General features: G+C 45.2%; 1 protein-coding gene across 3 annotated transcripts in view; it reads right to left on the minus strand.

The window, feature by feature from the left end:
- RDH5 (retinol dehydrogenase 5) overlaps window positions 1-20,130 on the minus strand; it is a 104,328-nt gene that overhangs the window by 16,158 nt on the left and 68,040 nt on the right. Inside the window, exon 1 of one of the 3 annotated variants that reach the window (XM_069230630.1) lies at window positions 17,892-18,014. The exons of the other annotated variants lie outside the window; for them this stretch is intronic. The gene's annotated coding sequence lies outside the window, so the exon portion shown is untranslated. Of the gene's footprint in view, window positions 1-17,891; window positions 18,015-20,130 lie in introns of those variants that run through there. 3 annotated transcript variants of the gene reach the window in all.

Consider the following 20,130-nt stretch of genomic DNA (forward strand, 5'->3'; position numbering starts at 1 on the left):
TGAATGGGGTAATAGTTTTTCAGCTCTTACCCGCACACTAAAACATCTTATCCCATAGCAAGCAAGAGGACATTTGATTATTTCGGTTCTGGTTTTACATGTGGGCCATGAGAGCTTGTCTAACTCTCAAAATTGTCCCACTTGGAATGAGGGCTGCACTTTTAGGACTTTGGGACGCTGCCATGTAGGAAAATACCCAAAACCTAGACACATCTGAAAACTAAACATCTGGGTGAGTCCAGAGTGGTGTGCTTCACATGCACCCCACACCATCTTCTTACCCACAATGCCCTGCAAACCTCCAACTTTGCTGGAAATCACACATTTTTCGCACATTTTTGTGATGGAACCTTCCCAAATCTGCAGGAATCCACAAAATTCCTACCACCCATCATTGTCGCATCTATAACGATAAAAAATCTGCCTCACTTGTCAGCCTAATTTTTTTTTTTTTCCAAACTGCCCTTTTGGACCTGCTTTGGTTCCCCCCTAATTTTTTTAATGTTTTTGGCTCTTCCCTCTCACAGGCACTTGGCCCACCTACACAAGTGAGGTATCATTTTTACCGGAAGACTGAGAGGAACGTTGGGTGGTAGGAATTGTGTGCCGGCGTGGTGATCCCACACAGAAATGTGGGAAAGATTTCATTTTTTAGCTAAATTTGAGGTCTGCCGAGGATTCTGAGTAAGAAAACAATAGGGCAAAGGTTCCCAACCTGTGGGCCTAGAACCCCTGGGGGTCCGCGAAGCCTCCTCAGGGGGTCCGCGACTGCTTAAAAAATGTAATAATATTAGGTCCCAGTTATCAGTAATGACTCAATGGGGGTCCCCAGGTTCCAATAATAATTCATTGGGGGTCCCCGGGCTCCAGTATTGATAAAATAGGGGTCAACAGAAGTCAAAAGGTTGGGAACCACTGCAATAGGGGATCCATGCAAGTCACACCTCCCTGGATTCTCTCAGGTGTCTAGTTTTCAGAAATGTTTGGGTTTGGTAGGTTTCCCTAGATGGCTGCTGATCCCAGGACCAAAAACACAGGTGCCCCCCTCAAAAACAGGTAGTTTTGTATTTGATAATTTTGATGTGTCCACATAGTGTTTTGGGGCATTTCCTGTCACAGGCACTAGGCCTACCCACACAAGTAAGGTACCATTTTTATCGGCAGACCTGGGGGAACGCCGGGTAGAAGGAAGTTTGTGGCTCCCCTCAGATTCCAGAACTTTGCAGCATCGAAATGTGAGGAAAAAGTAGGTTTTTTGCCAAATGAAAAGGTTTGCTAAGGATTCTGGGTAACAGAACCTGGTGAGAGCACCACAAGTTACCCCATCCTGGGTTTCCCTAGGTGTCCAGTTTTTAGAGATGTCTAGGTTTGCTAGGTTTTCTTAGGTGCCGGCTGAGCTAGAGGCCAAAATCCACAGCTAGGCACTTTGCAAAAAACAGGTCAGTTTTCTTTGGGAAAATGTGATGTGTCCACGTTGTGTTTTGGGGCATTTCCTGTCGCGGGTACCCACACAAGTGAGGTACCATTTTTATTGGGAGAATTGGGGGAACGCTGAGTGGAAGGAAATTTGTGGCGCCTCTCAGATTCCAGAACTTTCTGTCACCTAAATGTGAGGAAAAAGGAAAAAGGAGACTTGGGCAAAAACAGAATAGAAGAACAAGTGTTATTGCCCCTTGTCTTTCACAACATTTTTTCGTTCCAAATGTAAGACAGTGTGTAAAAAAGACGTCTATTTGAGAAATGCACTGCAATGCACATGTTAATATGGGGGCCCCAGAATTCAGAGGTGTGCAAGTAACTACTGTTTCTCAATACCTTATCTTATGCTCATTTTGGAAATACAAAGGTTTTCTTGATACCTATTTCTCACTCTTTATATTTCAGCAAATGAATTGCTGTATACCCGGTATAGAATAAAAACCCATTGCAAGGTGCAGCTCGTTTATTGGCTCTGGGTACCTAGGGTTCTTGATGAACCTACAAGCCCTATATATCCCCACAACCAGAAGAGTCCAGCAGACGTAACAGTATATTGCTTTAAAAAAATCTGACAAAGTTGCAGAGTAAAACGTGGTGAAAAATTTGTGTTTTTTTCACTTCAATTTCAATATTTTTTTTATTTCAGCTGTTATTTTCTGTAGGAAAACCTTGTAGGATCTACACAAATGACCCCTTGGTGAATTCAGAATGTTGTCTACTTTTCAGAATTGATTATCTGTCCGGGATCGACCATTGGTTTCACACCAGTTTCTGACACTAACTGGAAGGAGGCTAAAAGCACACAAAAAATGTAAAAATGGGGAATGTCCCAGTAAAATGCCAAGCTTTTGTTGAAACGTGGTCTTCTGATTCAAGTCTGCCTGTTCCTGAAAGCTGGGAAGATGGTGATATTAGCACCGCAAACCCTTTGTTGATGCGATTTTCAGAGAAAAAGCCACAAGCTTTCATCTGCAGCCCTTTTTTCCCATTTGTTTTTTAAATTAACTTTTTGCTGTGTTTTGGCTAACTTCTTGGTCTGCTTTAGGGAACCCACAAACTCTGGCTACCTCTAGAATCGCTAGGCTGTTCGAAAAAAAGGTCGCAACTTTGGCATGGGTAGCTTATGTGGACAAAAAGTTATGAGGGCCTAATCACGATCTGCTCCAAATAGCCAAAAAATGCCTGGGACCAGATGAGGAAAAGGCCTGGCAGTGAAGGGGTTAAACACATTAAAAACTGCCCTTTACTGCAATAAAAAGTTCAACAGTTATTGTAATGTGCAAACTGTACCTCGTGACAACTTCAGGCCCTTTAAAGTGTGTGCTTGTGCAGTGTTTTGCACTGCATGCGGCATCAACTTTGAAAGTTAATGTTCTAACCAGGCATCAGGAAGCACCCACAGCTGCTGGCTGCAATCAGGCCCACAGAAATATGTGCAGACAGGTCTTATAGTGGGATTAAAAAGGTGGGGGCTCTCTAAAAGGGACATGTAAATAAATACTTCTCTGATTTCCTTAGTGTGCCACCTGACCTGTATTTTGGTTTCTCTCTGAGATGTTACTGCATCCAAAAATATAACACAACAACTGACATACATCAAAAACTTGTCAGTCCTTTTAGTCTGTCAATAGTTGATATCTGCTTAAGATAAATGATTAACAACAATGATTTCTTATAACTAATTAACATTGGAAATGTTTCATTATGAAATTGTGAGGATAGGAATTTAATATTATTAAAACCTGTGGAAGGAGTTTGGCCTTCGGTTATATGTGCTTTATGTTGGATATGTAAGCCCTATTTCTCTGCACATCTCATCCATCTGCATGTTTTCAATCTCCTGTCTTTCCTCTTCAGCACCCTCTTTTCACTGTCACCTGAATGCAGTTCCTCACATGTCCCTCATTTTACAAACTCAAACATACACTGCACTCATACACATTTGAGCACGTTATTTCCTTTTGATTTTGCCTTCTAAATATTTTGACCTCTTTGCACAACCTTCGCACACATTTACACTAAATTTAAATTGTAGCTGGAATACATGACCATTGTTCTATGTGCTCTGCGGAGGCGCCAACACACTGGCAGGCACTTTGCTTTGCCTTCAGTCTCAGCAGTAGTGCTCTCAAACAAAGCCTCTCATAAACACCTGGCACGAGTCAAAGTATGCACTATGCAAGAGTAATAAAACGCACAAAAAGAAATACAGAAACAGAGCATGATGAAACAGCCAGCTCTCTTGGCGAATGCAACATTAAGTAAAACATGAAAAAAGAGAGGAACTAAATCACTGACACACATTACCTCAATCCATGCTTTTGTCATTGATGGTAAGGGCATGAAGATAGGGCCAGTTTTAACCCATAAGCAGATAACTGCCGTTCCTGTGAACACACATTTCTAGCTTTAAGCTTGACTCGGATATGTGGATGAACTTTGCAAGGGAAATCAGAACCCTGCTCATCACAATTTAGAGGAACAAATACAGCAGATCCACTTCTGAAGGGGCCAGTGATCTGCAACCAGGGCCTGGGGTGACAAAGTGGGGGAGGTTAAGCTGACAAGGGGTCTCAGAACAATATAAATAACCCAAGGTTAGCATTATAACACTTACCATTACCAAGGACAAGGCACTAAACCAATCGTGCTTGCATTCACTCATACAGCATGACGAATGGGAAAGGGTGGGATCGAAGCCTGTGAATGACAGATGCCTGCCCTCACGCAGGGATGGACAACTCCAGCGTCCGAAACCATGACGCTGAAAGCATCACTGCCCAATAGTGGGTACACTGTAGACCGTAATAGAAATGAAGGGCTTTCGAAAGCTAAGCCCTGCGGAACAGTGCAGAAAAGTTGATTTACTGCCTGGTTTCCATCTCCTACTTCAAAGCGAGGCGGGGCAGGCAGCCTGGGACAGACAGCCCAGAGTTAAATACATTTGTTTAGAGATACAAATCGTATCTCTAAACAAATGGATCTATTTAACATTTTTTCAACTTTGACCTGCAGGAATGTCGGGGGCGGGGGCAGCCTCTTAGCCCTAGAGGAGAAACCGCCCCTGCCTCTGCTATTCTAAACTGTGTAAACATCTGAAACGCCTTGAAAATGTAAAATGTTAATAGGCCAAGCAGGCCCTGCTGCTCCACAGGACAGGAAACTGAGAACCTCATGGCATTTCCATTTACAATCAATGATTCAGGGAAAACAACGAGGCAAAAGGCTTGTAGCTGCTGTCTCTAAATATTTGTTAATATATGTAAGAGGAGAGCAGAATTTGCTGGAGAGAAGTGTCTGACTGCCACCACCAAAGGCAGGAAGGAGAGCACAGAGTGTAATCATTCTGAAAGAAGGCCTAAAAGCAACAGAGCAACTGTTCAAAGGTCCAGTAGAAGCCTATAATTTTGTCTAAAAATGTTGATATCTTCATTTCTTTGCAGAGCGAAGGCATTAGTGAGACCCTCCAGGTTTTTGCAATTTTGCGATTTGCAAATAAAATTGCGAAATCTGGACTTTTGTAAAAATGCAGCGATTTTTACAAAAGTCCCTTCAAAATCTTAAATAAACCCTTGCTTTAACTTTAAACCTCATTTTATTGGCTCTGCACAGCCACGCTAGACGAGTAAAAGGAGACTTCACTGGAGAGAGGAGTTTTCCTACTCTCTCTGCCTATAATAAAGCAAAACAAAAGACTGCAGGGGACCAGGACTTAATAGGTATGTTACTGTCTCTGCCTCCTTTGGCAGGCTTTGGTCCCTACACCCCCAAGCCTCACTGTAGCACTTACCTGTGCTCATCCCCACCCCTAGTTAACTACTCAACTACCCAGGGTGCACCGATCACGTACAATTGGCACGAGCGGAGGGGGCTAAATTAGCATCTCCCTCCAGCGCCATGTATTTGATGCAGGAAAGGAGGATGGCAGGGTGGTGAGAGAGAGAGTGCAACTTTAAAATTTAAATCTGCTCTCTCTTTGGCACCAAACATTTGTCCTCCCTGCTCTGTGCCGTGCTGATTTACTGGCCCCACATCTGGGCCACTATTTTTGTGAAAGGCATGTTTAGTGCCTGTTGCAAAAATGCAGCAAATTCTGCTTTTTTTGGGCTCCAACATTTTTTTATTGTGAGGGCAAAAACTTTGCCAAAACAAACCACAAAACCTGGGGGTCTGACTAGTATAATTTATTCTTAAACTGAAATATTCAGGAGCAACACATTGCTACATCTTCCGGGGAGTTCCACTTGGATAAAATCAAAGTCTCCTGGTGGTTTTGTGTGAAGCTGCGTCTTCCTGGTGTTGCACCCATGTCCCTCCTAGCGGACACCACAGTTTCTTTACTCTCCTGTTGGCTTGGTAAGTAGTGTAATCATACGCAGGGCCGTTGCTGTAACTCTTAGGTAATGCCACAGTTCATTTAGATCTATTGGTGGTGTTGGAGACTTCTTCCTGGAACTACACCTGTGTTACTCCTAGGGTACCCATTGCTTACCAGATCTCCTGGGGTCTTGAGAAAACAGCATTTATCTGAGGATTACGCCTAAGTAATACAGGGTGATCAACAGACTGTTAACTTCCTAGTGGTTGTTGAAGCCGCCTCTGAAGGATCCAGTCAACGGCACCAGAGACGTAGGCCCATATTTATACTTTTTTTGTGCCGCATTTGCGTCATTGTTTGGCGCAAACTAACAAAATATAATTGTATTTTGTAAGTTTGCACCACTTTTGTGTCAAAAAGTGACGCAAATGCAGCACAAAAAAAGTATAAATATGAGCCTTAGGGCCAGATGTATGAAAATATTTTGCACTCGCAAACGGTAAAAACGGCCGTTTGTGAGTACAAAATAGTGGTCTGCAATGCATGAAAGGCATTCGCAGACCACAAAGTAGAAATCGCTAAAATTGTGATTTTTTGCGTTGCGACCTGGATTTTGTGAATCGCAATTTGCGATTCGCAAAATCCAGGTCGCAAGGCAATGCTGCAAAAAAACACAAATTGCGATTTTTCGCAGAATGGCCTTTTGCACATGCAAAATACCACGATCTGCAACCAGGTGGTAACCTGGTGCAAAATTAAAAAATGCAGTAAAACTGCATTTTTAAATTGAACATGTAAAGCACACATGCCCTTTTGGCATGTGTGTACCTTACATGTTAAAAAAAAAAAAATTGGGGTGCAGGAGAGAGGGCCTTAGGCCCCCAGCACCTTGGCCTTTTGCATTTCCAAAATTGCGATATCTGGTTCAGAAATCGCAATTTTGGAAATGCAAAAAATTTGCAGCTATGGGCCAACAGGCCCATAGCTGCGAATGGGGCCGGTATCGCAATTTGCGATTCGGTAATAGCATTTGTGATTTTTAAGAAATCGCTATTACCGATTCGCAAATGTGATACATGGCCCTTTGCGAGTCGGTAATAGCGATTTCTTAAAAATCGCTATTACCGAATCGCAATGGGCCGTGATGATACATCTGGCCCTTAGTTTTTAAGTGTTTCTTTGGAATGACTTTGTTCTCCTCATCTCAAACCCTCAGATCACCCATACAATGTCCCTTCCCCTATGAAATGTATGCACCTCATCACAACAAACTAGTTTCCTTAGACATTTTATTGACAGATCTACTTTGTAACCTCTTCCTCATCATGCTGACACCTCCCACAGTCCTTCAACCTGACTCCGCCAACCCACATGAGACACCACAACTCAGGAAGACTCTCCCCTCTTTCTTTCTACTAACCCAGACATTATAATTACCTTGGACTCCATACACCCCTTATACACTCCTTTTCACCTCAAATCTCATCCACCTTCTGGAGCTGATACACACCCCGCAATAACAACCTGACTTTCCCCCTTCAATCCTAGGGCCTACCATATCCCACCTGGCTACGTTTTACTCCCTCTTCGCAGACACCCTGTTGCCCTTTTCAACCCTGTCTCAGTTCACTAACCATGACTTTCCTCTCCTGCCTCCTCCTCCTCCTCTCAACATTTATGGCCTCGCCTATCCTCTCCCTTCCCATCCGTCAATGTTTAGGACCCCGCCTCTCCTCCGCGGCCGTACCTCACAGGTAGCTGAGCCCCATTCCGACCCCCTTCACTTCTACCTTACCCCAGCTTTGGGCTTCCACCAACCCTCAGCCAGGTCTCCCTCTCCAGAGCGCGCCTCTCAAGCAGTAACCACTCTGCACGCATTAAAGAGTCCTTCTACTGACCAGCAGGACGGCTCTTTAGAGAAGGTATGTGGCAGGTATTAAAAGCACATAAAATACCCAGCAGACTTATAAATCAATCTTTGGTGTTTTTACAAATGCTACTCTCATATTGCTAGCACTTGGTCGGATGCTCCAATGACTTTCACTGTGGCTTCCCTTACCCTACTAATCCGACCCTGCCCAGGATAAGAGCTGTGCTGCTTGCATGCTTTTTAAAGTGTGAAAACAGAAAAGTTCATGAAAGTCTGCTCGTCCACTTGGCACGTCTCTCATTGACAGATTACAACATGAAAGCAAACTGGGTGGGGGCAACAGACCTCTGTTTAACTAATCGGGGTAACTGTTCACTGGTACGCGGAGCCTGCCTGAAATCGTTTTGTTTGTTATGTCAAAAGCACTGACATCATCGCACTCCTCCACACATTTTCTCTCTACTTTTTTAAAAGACTGCTCGTGTCAGATTGATTTAACTTAAAACATGGATATTTATTAAGCACACTTTGATAGTTAAAATCCTGAAATAATTAAATCCAAGGGGAGGTGCTTGAGTTTTAAAAGGTAAGGGAGAAGGAGATATCCGTGACTGATGAGATAAAAAAAAACTTGGGCTCAAATTCTGTCATGCTCATATACTCTGATTGTGTGATCCTAGGGAAATCATTTCACCTATCTGTGACTCATATTTCATGAATGTAATATCTGAGAGCACCTTCTGGTGACTCCGTTCAGGGTGTGTTCTATACAAAATCCTCACTTGTAAACAGTTTAAAGGCCATAATGTTACTCCATATCTAATACTATCTTATTTACATACAGCACACATGGCAAACTGATTTGTGTCACTAATGGAATCATTATCCACAGGCATGAGGAGTGCATGCCAAACCATTACTTTTCATGCATGTCCTGTGTGGTTGTAAGAAATGGGATTATTGGTTGAGGGGGGAGAAAACTTTCTCAAGCAGCAACCACAATCCTTGTCAGGGTGGACCATATAAGAAACAAAATTATTCTGTGCTGAACCCTCTGGTAGCTTGGCACAAAAGCAGTTAGGCCTAACTTAGAGGTACTTGGTTAAGTATTTACTCAGCACACAAATAAAAATAAAGTGAAAACAAAACACAAGAAAAGTACCACACCTATTTAAAACAAACAAATGATTGAATGAGGATCTATAAAGCGCGGCAAATCGCCTGTGAGGGTCTCAAGGCAACTGAATATAATTTAGTAAATAGAATGAGACCAAAATGACAAAAATCAAATCAGTAGAACCGGAGATATGCAATTTTAAAGAGTTAAGTAAAAATAGCACCAAGAAGCAGAAAGAGCTAACTGTGGGTATCTGGTCACGCTTAACCAGGACAAAGTCAGAAGTTGAGGCCGACAGATAGAGTGGGGCCAGATACAGGATTAAGTCCCACTGAAAAAGTTACCTTCTTAAAGTCTGGTTCACAGAGTTCAAAACTTGGGGATTTCAAAGGAGCTCAACTGATGCCGGCCAAGGGTCCAGGGGAGGCACTGCTTGGTGATTAGGAGCTCTCTCCAGTAGAAGCCAGTAGGGCCCAGGCGGGTCCAATTGCAGGTCTAGGCAGGGCTGGTTGCAGCTGGTCAGCTGGGCAGTTGGAGGGAGGCCTCTGGAGCATGTTGTGTCCCTGCAGCTCCGAACAGGAGGACAGCCAACTGACCTTTGGAATCGCTCTGATAGTCTTTGGTTCAATGAGATGGCCATTTCTCCTTTAAACAGCAAGTCAGGCCTCAAGCAACAGGGAAGTCCTCTAAAGAATAAGGCAGGCCTCAAGCAACAGGGCAGTCCTCTGGTAGCAGGTAGGCAGTCCTCTAAGAAAAAAGGCAGGCCTCAAGCAGCAGGGCAGTCCTCTAAGAAAAAAGGCAGGCCTCAAGCAGCAGGGTAGTCCTCTGCAGTACAAGGCCATCCTTTTGCATTCTCCCACAGGTCCAGGAGCGTACTGAAGATTGGGTCTGATGGTCCTATTTTTATACCTGGTGTCAGCATTGAAGCAGAAGAAATGTCTAGAGTTTTCCACCCACAATTGGTTGTGGAATTTCCTTCCTCCGTACCCCGGCTCCAGTTGATTTGGGGTAACAATAGAATGGTGTCAGGTTATTTATGAGTGAGCTTTTGAAATGTAAGTGTAGCAGGGAACTGCTTTTCCCCTACTATCTTGGCAGGATGAACCTCTCCTTGGTACACCCAGGTCCTACTCTTTACTGCCTGTGTCCAATATGCATTCCTGATGGGGGAACAATTAAAAGGCCTGTGCAACTGGAAACTCTTGGAAGGCCTCAGAAAGCTTACAGCAGAAAAATGCCAACTTTCTCAAACTGGGATTTTCAAAATTGTATTCTACAGTCCTACTTTACCATTAAAGGGGATTTTAAATTACAATTCAGTTAAGTCCAAACATGCTATTTTTATCTGTTCCCAATCAAAAAGGTAGCACTTCTTAAATGTAATAAGGTAACCCAAGGTTATACTATGGGAGTGGTAAACTTCACAGTAATGAAAAACAAACATAGGGGGTTTCCACTACCAGGACATATAGAACATTAATGTACATGTCCAAGTTTTTAAATACTATGCAGCCTACCCTGTGGGCTATTTAGGGCCTATCCTAGGTGTGCCATAAATATATTAAAAGTGGAGATTAAGGTATGGCAAAAGGTTTATTTTGCCAGGTCCAACCTGCAGTTTAAAACTGTTCACTGGCTGCATTGCAGGTCTGAGGCATGTTTTAAAAGGCTGCTTATAGTGGGTGCACAATGAGTGCTACTGTCCACTAGTAGCATTTAATTTACAGACCCTGAGTATCTGTGGCACCATATCCAAAAGACTTACAAATAAATTAAATGTAACAATCCGGTGTAAGTGAATTTTACCATGTTTCAGGGGGAGATCACAAGCACTTTAGCACTAGTTATCAGTGGTAAAGTGCAAGGAGCCCTAAAGGCCAACCGAAACAGGTTCAGAAAAGAGGAGGGGTGAAGGCAAAATGTTTGGGGGTAACCCTGCAGAGGGGAAAAAGTCCAATAGTTGTGATACAACATAAGGCAATAATTGAAACAGTAAAGTATTTTTTTAAAATCTTTTTATTAGTAGTGTTGGTACAGCTGTCTCACTATCGTGTGACTACGATCGCACAGAATCATATGGCGGCTTACAGAGTATCTGATCTTTATTTCCGAATATAGCCTGTGCAGTGTACCATATATAACAAGACCAAACACAAGAACCCAAAATGGTACATACGTTTAGGCCCATATTTATACTTTTTTTGCGCCGCATTTGCGTCATTTTTTTACAAAAAAATGGCACAGACTTACAAAATATAATTTTATTTTGTACGTTTGCGCTGCTTTTGTGTCAGAAAGTGACGCAAATGTGGCGCAAAAAAAGTATAAATATGGGCCTTAGTGGGCTTGGAGATCCCACCTGAAAATGACCAGAGAATCCTGAGCCCTGTCCTGTTTCCTTTTTAGGGTCCACCCACCACTCCCTAAGGCCCCTCCCAATTTCTAGTCTTCGGGGACTGTAGTGCGGTTCTACGCCCCTCCAGTCTCCCCAGTCACCTCTGTCATTTACACCTGCAAGGCTGCATTCACAGACAGTAAAGTTAAAGCCTTTATCATAATTTCACATGACATGTAGCATTGTTACATGCCAGTGATTTCAGTGTCTCAGGTCATAACAACATGGATATTTGGAAAGTGCATGTTCACTCAAAGAGGCATATTGGTGATCAATGGGCCTAATTTTATCAACTTCAGAAGGATGAAAGACTGCGGGCCTGATTTATACTTTTAGAGCGCCGCATTTGCGGCATTTTTTGATGCAAAAGCGGCACAAACTTAAAAAATACAGTTGGATTTTGTAAATTGCTCCGCTTTTGCATCAAAAAATGAAGCAAATGCGGTGCTAAAAAAGTATAAATATGGGCCTATGTGTCCCCCAGGTTTTGAAACTTTGATAATGATGGCATAACCCAGATTACTGAAGTGGACACATTCATCTTCTGAATGACCAGACCCAGGTTTGGCTCTCAAGTCCGCAGACCAATTTAGACCCATTGCTCAGCTGAGGCTCGACTCTTCCTGTTAATGTGCCGGATTGCCTAACTTGTTACCGAATTAAAGTTTCGTTTGTGTCACGTTGACCCCAGAACACCTGTGCATAAATTCAAAGGAGAAACTGCCAGCAGATTTTAGGTTAGAAGGTAGAGTGACCTCGTTTTATTGGTCTCAGCACAGAACTGTTGCCCCTTGTTCTTGCCATCCTCACTTGAAAACATTCCCACGTGCACTTTGGTGATTTATTTTGCCAAACAATTGTTCAAATGCCAAATTAATTATGGTTGTTCATACTTTGGACATCATGAACTTCGAACATACACTTGCAAACCATTAACATCCTTCTTTACTTATCCATCTGAAAGCTATTTTTAGCTAGCCCGGGGTACAGGTTCCGACTTTACTGTGCAGTGTAACTACGCTGTAATGAAACATTTCTACCTGTTCTTAGCCCTGACTGGCCACACTACCTCAGCACGTTCATTTTTCGAGAGTTTTAGCAAGAATGAGCGCATGAAAATGTGTTTATATGAAAGAGTAGCCAAACAGAAACAAGTGAGTTAAGAGCGTATAGGTGTTAATGATGAATCAGAAAGCAAAAAAAGAGTGACAGAATACGTAACTGTGAGTCTGAGGAAGGTAATGTGGATAGGGAGAGAGAAAAAAAAATAAAAAATAAAAAAAACAGGTTTACTCAGATCAGGTGCAGTATCAATCAAGGGCCAAGGATTACGCCTAGAAGCCTGTCTTTAGAGCTGGATGGGCTGCTTTCCCCATCCCAAAGGGCCTTTTAGCCAGTGCTTTAAATGGAAAAATAGAAGTGCAGGTACTCACTATTCAGAGTACATGTTTGGTCCTCTAAAGTGCCGGTACTCTCCCATTAAATGTATTGCAGCAGAGCTGAAAAGTGCAGGTACTCTCCCTGTCAAATTAAAGAAGTGCAGGTACTCAGTACCAGACAAAACCTGCTGCTTAGAGCCCCATCCTAGCCATTGCCTCCTGCGGGGTGCAGTGCGCTATAGTTTTTTTTTGTTTTTTTTTGCAGGGGTGATTTTGGTTTCCGGTCCAGCCCTGTAGATGCCAAGGCCACGCCTACATTATATGCTGAGTACCCACTCAGGAAGAGGCTTCCCAAAGGGACGCGTGTCGAGGGCTCGTGAGAAGAGGGGCCTACAATCTGGAGGTATATGCACATAGAGGGAAGGGGCAAGCTGTAGTGCATCTCTCCTCTTTAGCCAGAGTCCTCCGATCTTCTGCCGGGCAGTCAGCATGCGCCCTGTACTGACACAATTATCAGTCACTGATCTGACAACACACTCTAGATACACCGATGTGTGAGATAGTGAAGAACATTGTGATAGAAAGCAAATGGTGGGAATGTGCCTCCTTCCGGCTCGGTACACGCAGGGATTCTTTGCTACAGGCTGTGGAAGTCATTCTATACCGTGTAATTGATGCACTGGCACAGTAACTTAAGTGCATGCTTTGTGGCACTATATCTCGTACTGGCATGTTTATTTGTTAAGATCCTTGTGTTTATTGAAGAATTATCGAAGGTACTATGCTTTCCTGCACTGTTCTCAGAGGGCAGTAATGCCACAGGCAGCACACTCACTCACACAGTGTTTTGTATTGTGCCTCAGTTGCTCACAATAAGTAGAAGATTGTGCATACAAACACTGTAATGACGCACACCGACAAAAATAATTAGAAAAACATGGTCCCGAACTCTCCCCACGTGCACCTCCTTCTCACTTTAACTTCTTCTAACCTTCCTCTCGCCCCCTTCCCACCTGTCAATCTTTAACAACCCTCCTTAGCCTACCTCTCCCTATCAAACAACCGTGTACCACTTGGGCCCTCTCTACTTCTAACGTATCCTACCTCTCTGCCCCCACCATCCACCAGCTCTATTCCTTCACCCCCCACACCCCTCAGCTTCTATGAGCCTCCGCTCCTGTCTCCCTCTCCCCATCTCTCAGTTTCTCCTCCCAACCCATAGCTCTACTCTCCTTCCAAACAGCTGTGTACAACTGTGTAGCACTTTCCATTTCCACCATACCCAACTCCCCTCTTGTACCTCCTCTTGACTATACACTTTCCAACTCATGTCCTCTCCTTCTCACACCTCTGGGCTTCAAAACATATGTAGGCCAATGATGGAATACAGAAGACAGGCCAAATATGGATACACTTCAAAGCCAGTGGAAAAAACCCAGAACCACTAAACCTATCCCCAAAGACTCAATTGCATCTATAAAGCCTCCACCAAGAAAGAAAAAAGGCTCCTCTCTGTAATAAGGATCTGCGCGGCCAGATACCCACAATTGAACACCACAGGATCCTCACAGAATTCTATAACGCAGTATCCACAACTGCAAAGACTTCTTTGCCTCTAGAACGGCGTAAATCTATTTTTAAGCCCTTTGAGGCTAAAGCAAAGATGATAGAACTTTATAGTCAACAAGACACCAAACCCACAGCCATTAGAAGCCACGACAAAGGGGTATAAGCCACTCAACACTCTTAACACACAAAATGATGTAAACACATTAGGATTAGGACAATATCTCTGACCTATGGACTGATGGATGCTTAGCAATCACTTTAAACTTAACACACTAAAAACTGATATTGATACTGTAGTGCACTGCATACACCTCAGTGCCCTTACATACTTATGCAAGGGCACTGAAGGGTATGCACTGCACTGTAATGCACTACACTCCAGTACATACTCCTCGTGCCCTCACATACATATGTAATGGCACCGAAGGGTATGGAGAGCCCTACAGTACAGTGCTGTTTGATACGGGGTCTCTAGTTGGCAGTGGTTTGCATCCTGTCCAAGTAGGGACCCTCAATCTAGTCAGGGTAAGGGAGTCACACAGCTATGATAACCCCTGCTCAGTACCTTGGTAGTGTATCTCAAGTAGTCAGACGTATCTCAGAGGCAATGTGTAATGTATTTGTACTAACACACAGTAAGACAGTGAAAACAACACAAAAGTACTACACACCAGTTTAGAAAAATAGCCAATATTTTTCTGACAAATTCCAACATACACATATAAAGATCTTCATTTTCAAAGATTAAATCCTATGAAAGCACTTAGAAACACAATAGCTCCAACTGAGACTATCATGGTGTCTGGGTGGAGTCGTTCCCATCAGTCCGACACCACTCACGAGGGAGTGTGGGCCAGTTACAGAGTCGCACGGACCCCTGGTACAGTACCTTGGAAAACTATGAGGAAACAAAGATGTTGCACGGAGTCGGGGAGGTGAGGCGTTGCTGGAGCCGGTGCGGCGTTGGTTTCTTACTGCCACCAGGGAAGTGAGGTTTCAGTTCCTTACTGCTAGGTAGGGGAGGTGAGGCACTGTTTCCTTATGGTTGTTGGGGAGGTGATGTGGAGTCGGTTCCTTACCACCTGGCGGGGTTGATGAATCCAGTAGGTTAAGATGCGAGGCGTCAACTTCACATGTTGCGATCACCTCACAGGGCCACAGGTGCTGCGGAGTTGAGTGTCCCAGACTTCAGGAACATGGCACTCGGGACTCACGCTGGGGCAGGACTTTGGAGGCTCTGCGGCAGCGGGGGGCCTGTGTTGCAGATCGCAGTCGTTGCACTTAGTGGGGATCACGGTTCCGGTCGGAGAGCGGCACCAGTTCCGAAGTCACTCTGGAGTCAATGTGCAATGTAAGGGCACTGGGGGGGTATCCCCTCCAGTGCATACTCTTCGGTGCCCTTACATACTTATGTAAGGGCATCAAGGAGTATGCAGAGCACTGCAGTGCGGTGCATAGCCCTGGGTGCCCTTACATCAGTATGTAAGGGCATCTAGGGGTATCAACTCCAGTGCATACCTTTGGGTGTCCTAACATACTTGTTTAGTGGCACCGAGGGGTATGCAGTGCACTACAGCGCAGTGTATACCTCTGGGTGCCCTTACATACTTATGCAAGGGCACTGAGGAGTATGCACTGCACTACATACCCTTTGTCAATCTCATACAAGAATCTAAGGGCACTGAGGGGTATCCATTCCAGTGCATACCTCTCGGTGTCTGTACATACCAAAGTAACGGCACTGAGAAGTAAGCAGTGGCACACCCTGGGTGCCCTTACATAAGTATGTAAGGACACCCAGGAGTATCCACTCCAGTGCATATGCCTGGGTTCCCCTTACATACTTGTGTAAAGGCCCGAGGGGTATGCAGTGCATACCCCTCAGTAGGTATGTGCACACTTGCATGACTATTTATCTATAACACTTGTGTAGGCGCAGGCTCATGCTTGCTGTGACATAGGCTGATCTTGCTTTACCGTACAAACAGATCATGAAAACACTTCCCTCGTAGGTCACCAATGCACTCACACACCCTTTACCCATCAATTCACTAGCATTGGTGCGTATGTGTCCTACCCTCACCCTTTATCCCTACAGCCTCACAACTAAGTGCAGTGACAAATCACGAGAAGGGCCAAACTCTGGTCATCAAAACACTGCCCACAGAAGCCACATGTCAGGCACACACAGACTTCTTAGCACAGGACACCCGCAGAGTATAGCGCTACCCGTCCGCAAGTGCGCCTCGTCGGTGGTACGAACTGAAACGTTGTACAATGTAAAAGCAATGTAATCTTGGAGTCCAAGGTATGTGGCCATGTGCGAGGCTGAAGGAATAAAGTTCACGGGTGAGTCTGGATACATTCAGAGGCACCAGACAGGCAGTAATTCACCAGAGCCTGATTCCGTGACCCACAACGATTGAGTAATGCCGCACGCTTTAAGAAACATTTCTGACACCAAGCCTACAGTCAGGGAGGTTGTTGTTTAATAGCTTCTTTGTTCATCAGCTTACAAATGCGAGGAGCAAACTAATTGCATCACACAGCAACGGTAACACTGGAGACTAGGTAAGGATGTAAGTGTGCACGTTCTGCACAGCTGACACACACTGACACCCTCTCCCTTCGCCGTTTTAGGGTAGTAGCTAACTGGCCGAGCTAGTGTGTCATGGGCGCTACTGTAAGGAAGGGAATAGCCCCTTTGGCCGCTGTTTAAATTGTGAGAAACAGTAATAAATAGGTTTCGGTCGCCCCCCCGCCACCCCCCCCAGTTCACTGGGCCCTGGCGCCACTCCACCTGCTGCACGAATGGCAGCTACTCTCCTGGCAGCGAACTACCCCTGAGCCACATAGACGGACGTCCTCCTTCTTGCCCCTGTAGATGGAAAGGAGCTGCACGTGGCTCAGTAGAGGGCACTCCACCATGGCTAGGGGCACAAATAACCAGCAGGGAAAACCAGCCCCGGCCCAAGTCTCACACCTGTAAACTACCAAGCACTGACCGTTGAGACTGGACTTGGCCCCTGGTTATATGGATGACTGGAACCCCTCGCCCCAGTGACCCCTTCCACGCGTGATGTCACCCGGCCACACCTGCCCACCCCAACCCCTCTCCGGAGAACTGACCCATGGAAGGTGCCATTAACTGCCCTTCATTCTACCTGGGCCCCCCCGAAGCACGCGCCCGCCGCCTCCAAGGGGTCAGCATGCAGCAGGCTGAGTGTCCGTCGCCAGATGCGGCGAATCTGTCCCACCAAGCGCCTCACTCTGCTCCCGACTAGACGCACGGCTCGGGAGGGCGTCTCGGCGCTCTCAAGCGCCTCCCTCGACAACTCGCTCCCTTTGCCTCTCGGCCTCGAAGCAGACCTTGGATAATTTGTGTAAACAACTTAAGGCCCACCTCTTCTGTCAAGCATCCTGCCAAAAATAAGTACAAGGGCTCCGCCTGTTGTTTCCTCTTCCCCCCTCCCTTGCTCAACCAGTGCTTTGAAGCATTCAACGATAACCCCAGCGCTTTACAACAATAATAAAATAAAACTCAACCCCAGGACTCACCTTAAGAGCCCACCTCATATGCCAGACATAGCAAAGTGTGTCGAGTAAAACCTGCTCTGCCCCCCTGCCCCCAAGATCATGCAGACTCTGCAGGTAGATGATTTGCAGTCCAGGGTTCCATGTAATGGAATAAGGCAGGGTGTCCTGTTTACTCTCGGCCCGAGGGAGACCACTGCGTTTTCAGAGAAAACACACAAAGAACTCACCTTTGCTACGATTCTTCGCTGACGATACAGCGCCTCGAAGCACTTGGTTTACAGAGTCGGTCCACGTACATCCCAGCTACCATTATTATAACACAGGCATCTGCCCTTAAGCAATAGCAGCACAGAGCTGTGCATGGATAACTTACACTTATTTCACAGTAACTGGAGCATAAACAATCAAAACCAGTTCTACCACATACCACTGTCCTGTAAAGAACGTCCTCTGCGACACAAATCACCCTGCAGATCCCATGTGTGCGCTGGGCGTGGCACTTCTCACCCCCCCTCCGCATGTGCGCTCAGTGCTTGGCAAACTCCATGCCAGATTTTCAGGGTTTCCAGATAGGATATATGCAATTAATCTAAATGAAACTCATTTACATATCCAGCGGTTACCTGTAAACCTGGCAAAGATCTCACTAGCCCTTACATACACTGGACACCTCTGGGTTACTTGTGTATCTCCTTTGGGTATGTGTAGGGGCAAATTCAGTCTCAAACAAGTGACTAGAAACCACACATTTCAACAAGCGCTGGCAAAGCCAATAGGTCTTGTCTCTGAGACCTGCCTGCTTTGACAATGACTTGTAGAAGCACGGCTGAAAATAATGTAAAAAAATGAATAAGCGCTGTACATCATTTTGCAGGAACGCCCCAACACAGATGCCCACGTCTACAAAAGAAGGCAAGCATTGTTTTCTTTTTGTTTACCCATGGAGATGGATTAGTAAAAAAAATGTTGTGCAAAATACAAATTTTATATGGCACTAATGCGCTTTTTAGGTTTGGCCTAGACATCTCATGTACTGTCTGTGCAAGACTTTTGTTTACATTCAGTTGGTTTACAGCCCAGCCATAGTTTACCATTTGTTATCCTCTGCGTCGCTCTCACTTGGCTCGCTCCTGCTTGTCTTGGCATGCGTGGGCCATATGCTCTTCTTGCGTTCCCCCTCCCTTGGACCAAGAAGTTGTATCCATCCCCTGCTCATGTTTTTGGAGCTACTTTTTTGGGGGTTCAAGTACTCCATTTCAGGGGCGTAACAGAGGCCCCTGCAGCTCCCGCAGTGCGGGGTGGGCCGCCAGGCTTGCCCGTACTGGAAGGGGCCACCTCAGCCCCTACTGATGTGAGTGTGGGGGCCCCTTCAGCTTATCTTGCAGGCCCCCCCTCACATTTTGTTACACTACTGCTCATATGAGTGCTTGGGTTTTCAGTCCGTGTCCCTGTATCCCCGTCCACGTAGTTTCTATTACCTCCGACCTACCTTTCCATGCTGCCTCTTTTCCCTCTCATCCCTGCCCTGTACTCCACACCACTGCACTCTGCTCTATTCCAGTTTTCTACACCACTGCACTCTATTCAATGCCAGTGCACTGTACAACACTCTAACTCTACGCCACTCTACTCAATGTCCTGTATTGTTCGCCTCACTACTCTACACTGCACTACTCTAATCTACAAAACTGCCCTCTGCTCCTCAACACTTTACTCTAGGTCACTGCATTCTACACCACTCTACTCTTCTCTGCACCACTCTATGCCACTTCACTCTACGCCACTGCAATCTATGCCACTGCACTTTGCACCACTTTACAACCCTGCATTTTACACCACTCTACTCTGTACCACTCTATTATAAGCCACTCTACTCTACACCACTGCAATCTACGCTACGCCACTCTACTCTACCCAACTGAACTCTACACCACTCTACTCTTCTCTGCACCACTCTATGCCACTTCACTCTACGTCACCGCACTCTTTGCCACTCTACTCTTTGCCACTTTACTCTATGACAACCTACTCTACTCTGCACAACTTTACTCTATTCCCCTGCACTCTACTCCACTGCACTCTAAGCCACTGTACTCCACTCTACATTGTGCCATTCCACTCTACTCCATTGCACACTGCTGTACAACATGGGTAAAAGACATTGGTAAAGTCAATTGCTCTCGCGTAGGTGAAACCTATTGGCTTTGCCAATGCTAATTTATATATCGCTAGTGTAACTGCAATGAAAAAGAACAAGAAAGTTGATTTTATTTGGCAAAAAATAAGAAGACGTCCAGCATCCCTCTCTCATTCACTCTTGCTGTCAGGTTGCGATTGAGTGCCAAACTTGGATAAAACGTGGCCGCCACCAATCTGTCTAAATCACAAAGTATTTGTTACCACACCTGGCAGCTGAGGTGAGTGCGAGAATGCAAAGAGCAATCCCAGATTTAACCTCAATAGCAT

This window comes from Pleurodeles waltl, chromosome 4_2, assembly GCF_031143425.1.
Source record: "Pleurodeles waltl isolate 20211129_DDA chromosome 4_2, aPleWal1.hap1.20221129, whole genome shotgun sequence".
In the NCBI taxonomy this organism is placed as follows: domain Eukaryota; kingdom Metazoa; phylum Chordata; class Amphibia; order Caudata; family Salamandridae; genus Pleurodeles; species Pleurodeles waltl.